Genomic DNA, 11,455 nt, shown 5'->3' with positions numbered 1-11,455 from the left:
AGCTCACCTTGATTTTCAGGAGCATAAGCCATCTCATTTCAGGCTGGGGCTTGGCACCCTCTTGTCAGTCAGTCATGGGCTATGGGGCATACACCAAGGAGTCCCACGTCCTGGAAGGAGACACTTTTCTCTAGAGGATGACACCCAAGAGCCATCTATAGCTGCCATAAAGGCAGCTGTGAAATGAGCACTTGGATCCTAAAAAGTAAATCTGAGTGGGCTCTAAAGCCATCTCTTAATCAAACTAGGTGTTTAATAAATAGTGGGTGATTGATTGACTCCTGCCCTCCCCACTCCCTTTTATAAAGGAGAATACTACTATAAAAGAATACTATGGTGTGAGGGATCTGTCTAGTCCTTGAAGCATTTTATAAAAATACCAAATTCACTTTGTGAACTGAAATAGGAGTAGCATGGCAAATCTATGCCTCTCTGTCTGTGGAGGTAAGTGTGGACACGGGCATGCAGAAAGAGAAAAGGTACCATCTGGAAGCATTGAGAAGCAGGGGGAAAGTTATAGCCCCAAACACCACAAGCCGCCTTGACTAAATGCAATTTGTGTGTTTCATCTGGAGGGTGAGTCATCTCCCACTGTTTTTTCTCTCATCCTCCCCAAAGTCCAATTCAACCAAGGAGGAGCTCCAGATGGTTCACCCATAAGCAGGTCTTCTTCGATGGTTCTGGAAGGATTAATTAGTCATCACCAGGAGTCTGAAGACCAAATCAAGAGGCAATATGGCAGAGAAGGAAGGAGGGAGGAAGAGACCCGTGGCTGCTGAGGGAAGCACAGAAGGGCCTGTGGATCACCCAGATGGTGTGTCACTCCAGAGCTGTGACACAGGACTGGACCAGGTGTTTGCAGCAGGCCCCAGGCACACCAGAATCACCTGGGGAATTTTCAAAAATACTGATGCCCAGGGCCTGCCCCTGAGATTCTCTTTCAAGTGGTGCATTGGAATCTGGGGATCAATATTTCTCTTCTTAAAGCTCCCTGAAGATTTCAGTGTGCACTTAGTGTAAAGGAACACTTGGAACACTTGTGACTTATTTGAATTACAGTCAAAGATTATTGCATTTCCCGGAGTATTTATTATCTGTCTGCCCAGTCCTGTGTTTGGCACTAGAGAGAATATAGGGCAGTTGAAACTGGAAGGGATGAAGGACAAGGGAAATCTAAAGGTTTGGGTTCCAAGACCAGCTCTTGTCACTTAACTGTGTGACTGGGGAAGCTGCTGAAGTCTTTTGTTTTGTTTCTCAGTTTCCTCACCTGTAAAAAACTGGAGTAAGTAAAGCTGAGGGAACCTGGAATTTACCCTTCCTTAGCTCCTTTTCAGCGTTCATATCAAGACAATTCACCATTCCCAGAATCCACCACATTGAACCTCACTGGACCCATTCCCTTCCTGTTGGAGCAGCAAGACAGGCCTCTGAGCTTTCTACCCTTCAGCACTTTGTTCTCTCCCTGCCCGGGTCCCCAGAGTCCACTCCCAGTGCTTCAGTGGCTTGGGTTCTTCTACCTCTGCCTCTCATGCTATCAGCCTGTCCTCATGTCCCCCCAGCTTCACCTCCCCACCTGCCACCATCCCAGATCTCAAGGTGAGTTCTCTCGATTTAAATCATCTTTGGGGGTTGATTTTATTCATATCTGTCTCTGCCTCTTCTGAATTCCTTACTCTCAGTGGCGAAAATTCAGAAATTGCTGCCTTTCATGGCCACATGTACTGATTTCCCCATGACTTTGAATGCATCACCATCTGAAGGTCAAATCTTCTTAGCCTTCTATTACATGCTCCACCTACAGAAAGCACCCACTGTGTGCCAGGCATAGCCCTGTCCACACTTACAGGAAGAGAAACTGAGGCTCCAGAGGATGACGTCAGCTTGTCTGAGGTCCTGGAGGAGGAGTCAGGGCTCCAGGCCATACCTGCCTGGCTTCAAAACTGTGCTGTTTCCTCTAGTCTACATGCCCCTATTGGGAAACATTTGTCAGACAATGAATTTGAACATCCAGGAGTGAATGCAAGTGACCTCAATGTAAATGACAACCTGGGAGGAAGGCAGAGTAATCTCTTTGCTTCCTTCCACCTTCTCTAAACAGGAAATTGACACATCTGTCCAACCTCATCTGAACAACTGCTCCATTTGTTGATTCAGCTTAATAGATAATGTCCAATCTTCAGAGCACTAAACTGACGTAGAAATTATTCATTCCTCCAGAGGGTGACACATGAAACAGAAAAACAACGGGACTTGAGCTAAGCACACTGCGTCTGACTCCTTCACTTTTGCTCTTCATTTGCTGTGTGACTTTGAGCAAGTCGCACTATTTCTCTAGGCTTCCATTTTTCTGTGAGTAAAAGGAAAGAGTAAGACTAGATCAGTAGATTCCAGTCTTGGTTTGGAGAGACAGAACTCTTGTGATGGAAAATGTTTTGACTAAAGAATGAGAAGCAAGGAGAGCCATGTCTTTGAGGACCCTTCTTCCAGGGAATCCCTGAAGTCACTTGAGGGAACCCATTTGAAATTCACTGGGCTAGGATATGAGCTCCCAGATGCCCCATTGAGAAGTCTTGTGGTTTTGTCTCCCCTTGCTCTGGACAATCCCTCCAAGCAGCACTTCCTGCACTTAGGTGCCTACTGAATACTTTCAGATGTCGAGTGGGATTGCTTCTGGACTTAGTCCACAAGGCACATTTTCCTCCTAAGTGCATTGCTGCTCCCCCTCCCTGACTTCCTCTTGCATCCCACCATCAATTAGTTCTACTTGTCAAGTGTGTCTTCATTTCCTCTCTGACAAATTCCTCTTTCCTTTTAGGATGAGCTAACCTTAAGGACAATGATGCAGCTGTCCTCCGGGATTCTAGAACAGAGTGGGAGGGGGATGGGGGGACTTCCCAAACTATGTGTTCCTGTGAGTTCCATGACTCCCCTCTTCCAGGAGTCTTGGGTCACCTCACTCAGCCTGATCTGGGAGAGCAGTATTTGTTCCCATAGCTGAGCTTGCTCCAGCCTGTACTGGAGGAGACAGTGTTTCCTGATCAATGACGCCTTCATTAAAAATTTACATCTCTCGAGCTGTTCTAGGGCTAGATCAAAACCAGGAGCTTCTGGACATGTTTCCAGCACTTCTGTGTCAGGATTCCGAGAAGAAGATACATATATGGGATTTAATAAGCCCGAGACCCCCGGGGTTGGGGGGGAACACCTGTTAGGATAAAGAGGCAGAATTGGGAGGAAGCAGGAGAGGTTTCTGACCACTGTGCATCTTGGGTGTCTGTGCAAGGAGAGTAGGAGAGTCCACTGGGTAGAAATAAACCGACTGCGGTGAAGCTCTGGGGTGGCTTGGCCAGCTAATGGGGAGTCCCCAAGCAGAGGCTGACTGTTGGAAGAGTCCTGTGCCAGGCAGGAAGGCCCAACTACAGAACCTATCGAGCAGCCTGGGAAAGTGTGCTCTAGGTGAGATCCCGTAATGAAGAAAAAGGAGGGTGCTGCTGGAGGGTGCTGCTGACCCATACTCCCACAGGAGATTGGAGGGACTTCTCCAGCTGCCATGCCTCCTTTCCTGGTTCAGTGGATGTGGATTTCACCCAAGGGCCACAAGGAATCAGGGCATGCTTGTCATGAGGAGCACAGACTATTGGAAGGTGGGCCACCAGCTGGCTCTGGGTGCCATTGGAACTGGTTGCTGCGTGTGTGGCAGAACAGGAAGACCTTGGCAGTGCTCCGTACCCCCTTGACTAAGCCTACTATTGGACATTGCAGCCATCCCACAGGTTAAGCCCTTCTGAAGTGCAGAGGTGGTGATGGAGAGCTGCACTCCAGCTTAAATCCATCAAGATGGATACCATGGCAGCATCTCTAGAAGAAATTCTGGGACCTCTCACTTCTCACATTTATGGATATGAACATGGAGGCTCAGAGAGGCTGAAGTGACTTTGGGTCACCAAAGCCACAGACTTGGTAAAGGACAGGGCAGAGAGCAAAGTCCTTAGGAATGAATCAAGAACACAGATGTGTCTGGTTGACAGACAAATACCCTGCCTCCAGACAAACACCCTGCTGAGAGAGAGGCAATGACTACATAAATGAACTGACTTCAGAGAGTGGTAAACACTATGCAGAGAATAAAAAATAGAGCAATAGGCAAAAAGTGATGGGAGAGAAGGAGAAGGTGCTCCAGAGAGGGCTCAGGAGGCTGCTCTTCGGTGGGAGTTTGGCCTGGGTCTGAGCCATGAGAATGTACAAGTCATGGGAAGAAGGGGAGCAGAGGCGGTCCTGTGGCTGAACAGGTCTAGCTCAGCTGGGCAGAAGGGGAATGGAGACCTGGGGGGATAGGGCCAGGATATGGATTGGAGAATTGGCAGGGCTTTGGTGCTCCCAGTGGGTTTGGATTTTTATTCTAATTTCATTAGAAGCCAATCTATAAGAGATGATAAAAGACACTGAGAGGTCAATGAGATGGGGGAAAGAACTCCTCTTGGGGCGAATGCTATCAGTTGTCATACTTTTGATAAGTGCCTGCACTAAGGAGGATCCATCTTTTCGAGTTGCCTCCAGGTACAGAGATGGACATGAACAGCATTGTTAGGAGAATGGTATTAGTTCTGGGCGAGGAGAGCAGAGGAAGAGCAGAAAGCTGTCCCTCTTTCTGTTGTACCTTCTCCTGCAGAGTGCTCAGGCTCATCCTCAAAATCATGGTTCTTAACCTTAGCTCCCTTTTGGAGAGCTTTTAAAAAATGACAGCTGGGCATGGTGGCACATACCTGTAATCCCAATGGCTCAAGGAGGCTGAGACAGGAGAATAGTGAATTCAAAGCCAGCCTCAGCAAAAGTGAGGCGCTAAGCAACTCAGGGAGACCCTGTCTCTAAAATAAAATACAAAATAGGGCTGGGGATGTGACTTGGTGGTTGAGTGCCCCTGAGTTAAAACCACCCCACCACACAAAAAAATTACTGGAGCTGGATGCTGTGATGCATGCCTATAATCTCAGTGACTTGGAGGCTGAGAGGAGGAGATCACGAGTTTGAGGCCAGCCTGGACAACTTAGGGAGGCCAGAAGCAAACTTGGTGAGAACCTGTCTCAAAATAAAAATTCAAAATGTCTGGGAATGTACCTCAGTGGTAAAGCAAGGTGAGATTCAATCCCCAGTACTTCAAAAATATATATGAAAACCTGGATCCTGCCCTCACTGATTCTGATTTAAGTGGTCAAATTACTCTTTTGAGAATATAAAAGAGTCTGAATATACAGTGTATGGCAACCAGATAATTTAGAGAAATAGAACTCTGACCCGCAATCTGCACCAACCCATCCAGGAAGCCAAACCCTAACCTCTGTAGCAACTGGCCCCAAACACTCAGGACTCATGGTAACTGCCAGATTCCCTAATTTCTGCCCATTTCCCTCTTAGAACCTTCCAGTGACAGTCAAATATACACATCTCACTTAACTGCTGAATTAGGAATTAGGAGCTTCTCCGTGCCCATGAGCCCCAATCAGAACACATCTGAAGCTGTTCCTTTTTCCCAGTCCTCTGCCTGCCTTTGAGTGTCTGCCAAACACAAGCAATGGTGTCTCCTTTGCTAGAGCAAGCTCTGAATAAATGGCTTTTGTGTCATTGGGGCTGAGAGTCTTCATTTATTTCCTCAGAAACAGCTTAGAAATTGGGTATCTTAAATGCTTCCCATGTGGTTCTAATAGACAACCAAGGCTCTAAATCAGTGGTTCTCAAAGTGTGGCCCCTAGACCAGCAGCATTAACTTGTTAGAAAAGCAAACCTCAGTCAGCATTAGACCTGCTGAATCAGACATTTGGGGGCATGCATTCTGATGCATGTCAAAGTTTGAGAACCACTGCCCCAAAGAAAGTTTGAACAAACATTTAGTAATTTTGGTTTGAAGGATCACCAAATCATTGCTCTCCTTGGGATGCCTATATGCCTTCATGTTGGAGGAAATCTATAACCTCTTGAGCCTCTTGAGCATCTGGTGCTGTTCTAAATGCTTCACGTGCATTATTTTTTGTGACAATTTCATGAGGTAGGAACCATTATCATTCTTATTACTAGCCAGAATCTAAGTTCAAGGAGCCTGGCACATAGTCTTGCCCTTCTATCTGGCTTAATCTCTCAGTGGTCATTGGCTTAAGTCTAGCATATTGCATAAATCACACTCATGAATTCTGAATGTGAAAAGATATGGGTCATGAAGGAGATTTTTACTAAGTGGAATGTGCAGGGGTAGGGAACTTTGAGGGTAGTGTAGGAGGCCATGGGAGAAAGGTGAAGAGAGGAAGGCAGAAACTAGGAGGCAAAGCTGACCAACCAGGTATCTAGAAAGGATACTGAAGAGGGAGGAAGAAAAACAGCTATGACAAACACCACCAAGCCCACCATGGACCCCGCATGTTTTGGGGATGCATCAATTTACTGGCCAGAAAAGAGGTCAAGGTCAAGGTAGAGCCTCTGAGGTGCTATGGGAAGTCCACAAGGAGGGGTGCAGGTTTGATTCCTGAAGATTTTCTGTTTTCCCTTCTGCAACACTCCCATCCAGTGCCACCTCCAGCTTCATGTACCATGTCTGCAGGGAATGCCTGATTGAGGGGAGGAGTTGAGATTGTTTATTTCCTGCAGTGTGACAGGGTGGACAGTGATGCTGCTAAGTGGGACAGGGGCTACAGAAAAAGGTAGAATGGGGAAAGGGGACATAGAATAGAGTGTGTGAGAAAGTGAGGCTAGTTAGAGAAAGAAACCGATGTCTCTCATCCCCTGTTCCTTTCCCTGAACCCCTCAAAGCAAGTTACACTGCTAGTAAAGGAGAATTGGTAGAATTATAAAATTAGTCTCATCTTCCTGGATGGAATTGTTAAATCAGGAGGAAGCTGAGTCTAGAAGACAGACTGTTCCAATCAGCTGTGTAACCTTGAGAAAATTATTCCTTTGAAAATATAAAGAAAGCTACTGACGTTCTCTCCTCATGAAGACACACAAGCACAACTTTAAACAAATCTCCATGTAATTTGAGGGGACATGGATCCCCTGAAATTCATCCCAGAATCCCAAAGGGAAGAAGTTCTGCCAGCAAAGATAAGGTAGCCAGGTACTTTAATCATCCTTCCAAATCCAGCTTAGTTATTAATTTGTAATGTAGCTCCCTGGAAATCTCTCTATGATATTGAAATTCATTTGCTCACTTATCATGTTCTGCCCTTGAGACACTTGTGAAATTAGCAGCAGAGAACAATTCAGATGGGCAGGCGTCATTTCTCACCTGACATGGCATTATATCAGGAGTTATGCCCTCTCTTGCCAGTCTGGGGTACACAATAAGGTTTTAGCTCTCTAAAAATCCAAATTAAACGACTCTAAGCCCTCATCATGATTCTAATGGCAACTCTGTTCTTATTACAAGGTTATTTTCCCCCAAATAATTTCTGAACACCCTTAGAAATAGTTTTGTGGTCAGTGAGGCATCCTTCTAGTTGCTTCTGAAGTCCACTCCACCCCCTCTGGAGCAGTTGCTGTGCTGGCCAAGGCATGAATGCTCCGTGTGCCAAAGCCAGGTAGCAGCTCAGATAGGACTTCTCTTCGCAGGACTTTCTCTTACCCTGAGGTGCTGATAGTAGTAGTGGGATGGGGGGCTCTTCTGTAGTTTCCACTGACCAGTTCTTTCAGCTAACATATTACCTCATGAATTTCTCAAGTGATGGACAGTAGGACATCCATTACATCCGGAGCTACAGGCATATCAGTGCCCATGAGCTTACCAGTTCAATAACGTAAGTATAGAAATCCAACATATTTACTTTTGCATTAAGTCATCCAGGGGATAATAAAATATTGTAATTGCTAGGCACAGTGGTATATACTTTGTAGTTCCTTCTACTTGGGAAAGCTGAGGCAGGAGGATCACTTGAGGCTAGGAGTTTGTGGCCTGCCTAGGTAACATAGTAAGACCTCATCTGAATTATATCGATCTATTTATCTGCAATAGATTTCAAGTCAGCATTTATTATACATATTACATCCAGCTCTTCCAGCAGGACAGTTCAAGACTCCAGATTAAGTAGGCAGGGGTCAAGAGTCAGGACAGAAAGACAAGTTCCAAAGACCTTTATCTCCCTCCCTCTTACCCTTCCCCAAGCCTGAGTTTAACAAACATGGTGCAGAAGTGCCCTGGGGACCCACTTCATCAACTAATAGTCTCTCACTGCATTAGGAATTTGTTTAACTATAGTTGACAGTCCTCCTCCCAGGAAGTCACAGGTCATTCACAGCTGAGAACTGAGAAGTCTAATGGAGGACTGGGAGGAAGACCTAGGCAGAGCCAGGAAACCATAGAGTATGTGCTGGTAGACAGTAAGCAGGTATCTGCAAAGTGAGAAATAGGAATGATGGAAAAACAAGAGAGACCAGATACCCAGGACAAACTCCTCAACTTGTAAATAAGCCCCAGGCCAGTGCTGCTCTTCCAGAGAAATGCCACCACCCAGAATGCCTATTCCTGTGGGGGTCAGGTGAAAGTCCTCTCCCAGAAGCCCGATTTCTTTTTCATATTGGAATGTGGAGAGTGCTAATTTGCAAAGTCATTCTAAAAACAACCACCATATAACTATCTTGAGCAACTTTTGAAAAAAGTATTTGGATCATTTCCCCTGAGGCTAGAGACAAAAACCATCTGTAAACACTAAACTCAAGTCGTAGGTTTTTTTGTTTTTTGTTTTTTGGTGTGTGTTATTGTTCTGCAGGTGTATGGGTTATCAATTTTGAAATTGTTCTCTGCATATTCCAGGATTAAGAAAATAAGACAATATAACATGGGTAATAGGATCCATGATTTCAGCAATTAGAAAAAGTAAACTCATGATTTGAAATAATGTTTTGGGGTTTTTTGTTTGTTTGTTTTTGATACTGGGGATTGAAACCAAGAGCACTTAATCACTGAGCCACAAGCCCAGCCCTTTTTGTTTTTTATTTGGAGACAGGGTCTTGCTATGTTGCTTAAAGCCTGGCTAAGTTGCTAAGGCTGATCTCAAACTTGTGATCCTCCTGCCTCAGTTTCCTGAGTCACTGGGATTATAGGCATATGCCACCACGAAGCTGAACTAATGATTTTTAACATAAAGAGATGGAATCAACAATAGATAGTAGTTTCTATAGTGGGTGTTTAAGTGTGTGTGTGTGTATGTGTGTGTGCATACATATATTTTCTAGATATGAGCACAAAGGGGGCCAAAAAACATCGACACTGAAATAACAATGAGCATGCCTACTACTTCCATCTTGGCTTCTAAATACTCTTCCCCACTAAAAAGAACTAGGGTTCCGTAGGAAAATGACTGATTCAAAGGCTGAGGCAGAGACAATACAAGATGAGCCTGAAAAATCTTGTGCCAAAACAATACAGAAGTGCCCCCAAATCATGGAAACATATGAAAAAGAGGGGTTAGTTTGAAGAGGCTCTCAAAGGCCAAATCTGTAAGAGGTTAAGCATCAGGAAAAAATATGATAGTAACTATTTATAACCCACTGAATCAAATTGAAACCAGTGAGTTAAGACCAATATAAATAAATAAATGGGGAGAAGAAAAAGTTTTTTTTTTCCTGACAGTAGACTCTTAACTAATAAATGAAGAAAGAATGATGAAATTAGAAAATCAACATTAGGCAATCACCATGGTAATAATTAATTTGTAAATGGAATTGTCAGTGGATACTAAGCTAGCGCATTATAGTGTCTTGGAGAGTAAAGGATAGTTGTGTGGTCTCAAAGTATCATGGTAAGATTTAATTACAACGAAAATTATAACTTGACATCTATCTGCTCTCTCCAAACTGTTTCTGTATTAATGGCAACAGCATCAAAGCCAAGTGCCTATTATGGTTCGAGACAGTGAAAGTCCCCCCAGGCAAAGAAGCCATGAAGGGGGCCACTGCAGCAGGCTATCACCATATAGATTACACCTCTGTCTATCAGGACAAGAATGAGGTGGAAAAAGCCATCCAAGAGGAGAACCAAGAGAGTGTGGCAAAGTGGGACGACCTCTTCACTGTTAGCAAGTGGTGGTGCATCTTTGAAAGAAGCTTTCTGAAAGAAGCCTGGGAGAAGATGCTCAGGATCTGAAATTGGCCTATGTGAACATCTCTCTTACTCACTGGCCACTGATGTTTCAACCTGGGAAAGATTATTCCCCAAAGACAATACAGGCAAGAGCCTCACTGGTAAGTCAACGTTCTTGGATGCATGGAAGGTCGTGGAGGAACTGGTGGATGAGGAGGAGTTGGTGAAAGCCCTTGGTGTTTTCAGCTTCAACCACCTTCAGATTGAAAGGCTCTTGAATAACCTGGACTTAAATATAAACCAGTTATAATCAGATCAAGTGTCATTCATATCTCTCCCAGGAGAAACTGATCCAGTACTGCCACTCCAAGGGCATCACTTTCACAGGACAGCCCCCTGGACTCTCCTGTAGATCTTAGGTCAGACTAGAGGACCCCTCATTACTGGAGGATCCCAAGATGAAGGAGATTGCTGCAAAGCACAAAAAAACTTGACTTCAGTTCTGATCCAGAGGAATGCGGTGGTGATCCCCAAGTTTGTGACCCTGGCATGCTTGCCAAGAATCTTTAGGTCCTTGACTTCAAATTGAATGATAAGGAGACGGTGGCCATACTCGCTTCAACAGAAATTGAATGGCCTGTGTCCTGGCTGACCAGACTCATTTGGAGGAGTATCTCTTCTGAAGCTGAATCTTCTGATGAAATTACCTTGTGGGTTCTCTCTCTTCACTGAAGTGGAACTCATTCTCCCTGAGTCCTATTTTAGCCAAGCTTATGTGACATCATACTGTGCCTGGCCTTGTTGCAGGCCAGAATCTCAGCAAGTTTAATTTAGATCCATATGTTCAACCAGAAGCAGACTATCACAAGGAAGTATGACTCAGATAAGCAAATGACAATTTTTTCCACTTATTTGATTTGACCAAATGTTTGTTAAACAACAAAAACTCTGCTAACACTGAGAAGAATGAAAAATAATCATAGTAAACAAGAAAGAAAGATAAATAGTAGCTTTACACAAAGTTGCAAAACTATCAGAAAAACCACCATAAACAAAATTCAAATTTAACATCACCAGTAATGGGACAAATCGACATTGCTTACCTCCTGAAACAATGCACTGAGAAAAATTAAATATCCCTTCTGTTATACTTCTGCAAAAATGTGCGACATGAATCTAGTCATGATGGAATACCAGATAAACCCAAGTTGAGGAACATTCTGCAAACTAACTGGCCAGTACTTTTCAAAACTGCTATGTCAACCAGGCCTGGTGGCACACACCTATAATTCCAGAGGCAGGGGAGGCTGAGGCAGGAGGATCACAAGTTCAAGGCCAGCCTCAGCAACTTAGTGGGACCCTGTCTTAAAATAAAAAATAAAAAGGGCTGGGAGT

General features: G+C 44.5%; 1 pseudogene; it reads left to right on the top strand.

The window, feature by feature from the left end:
- The first annotated feature begins 413 nt into the window (after window positions 1-413).
- On the top strand, window positions 414-10,792 carry LOC101973382 (aldo-keto reductase family 1 member B10 pseudogene; annotated as a pseudogene).
- Window positions 10,793-11,455: the final 663 nt, after the last annotated feature.

This window comes from Ictidomys tridecemlineatus, chromosome 7 (genome assembly GCF_052094955.1).
Source record: "Ictidomys tridecemlineatus isolate mIctTri1 chromosome 7, mIctTri1.hap1, whole genome shotgun sequence".
Taxonomy (NCBI): domain Eukaryota; kingdom Metazoa; phylum Chordata; class Mammalia; order Rodentia; family Sciuridae; genus Ictidomys; species Ictidomys tridecemlineatus.
The sequence above is the reverse complement of the archived record's forward strand: the minus strand, read 5'-3'. Positions and strand labels throughout refer to the sequence as shown.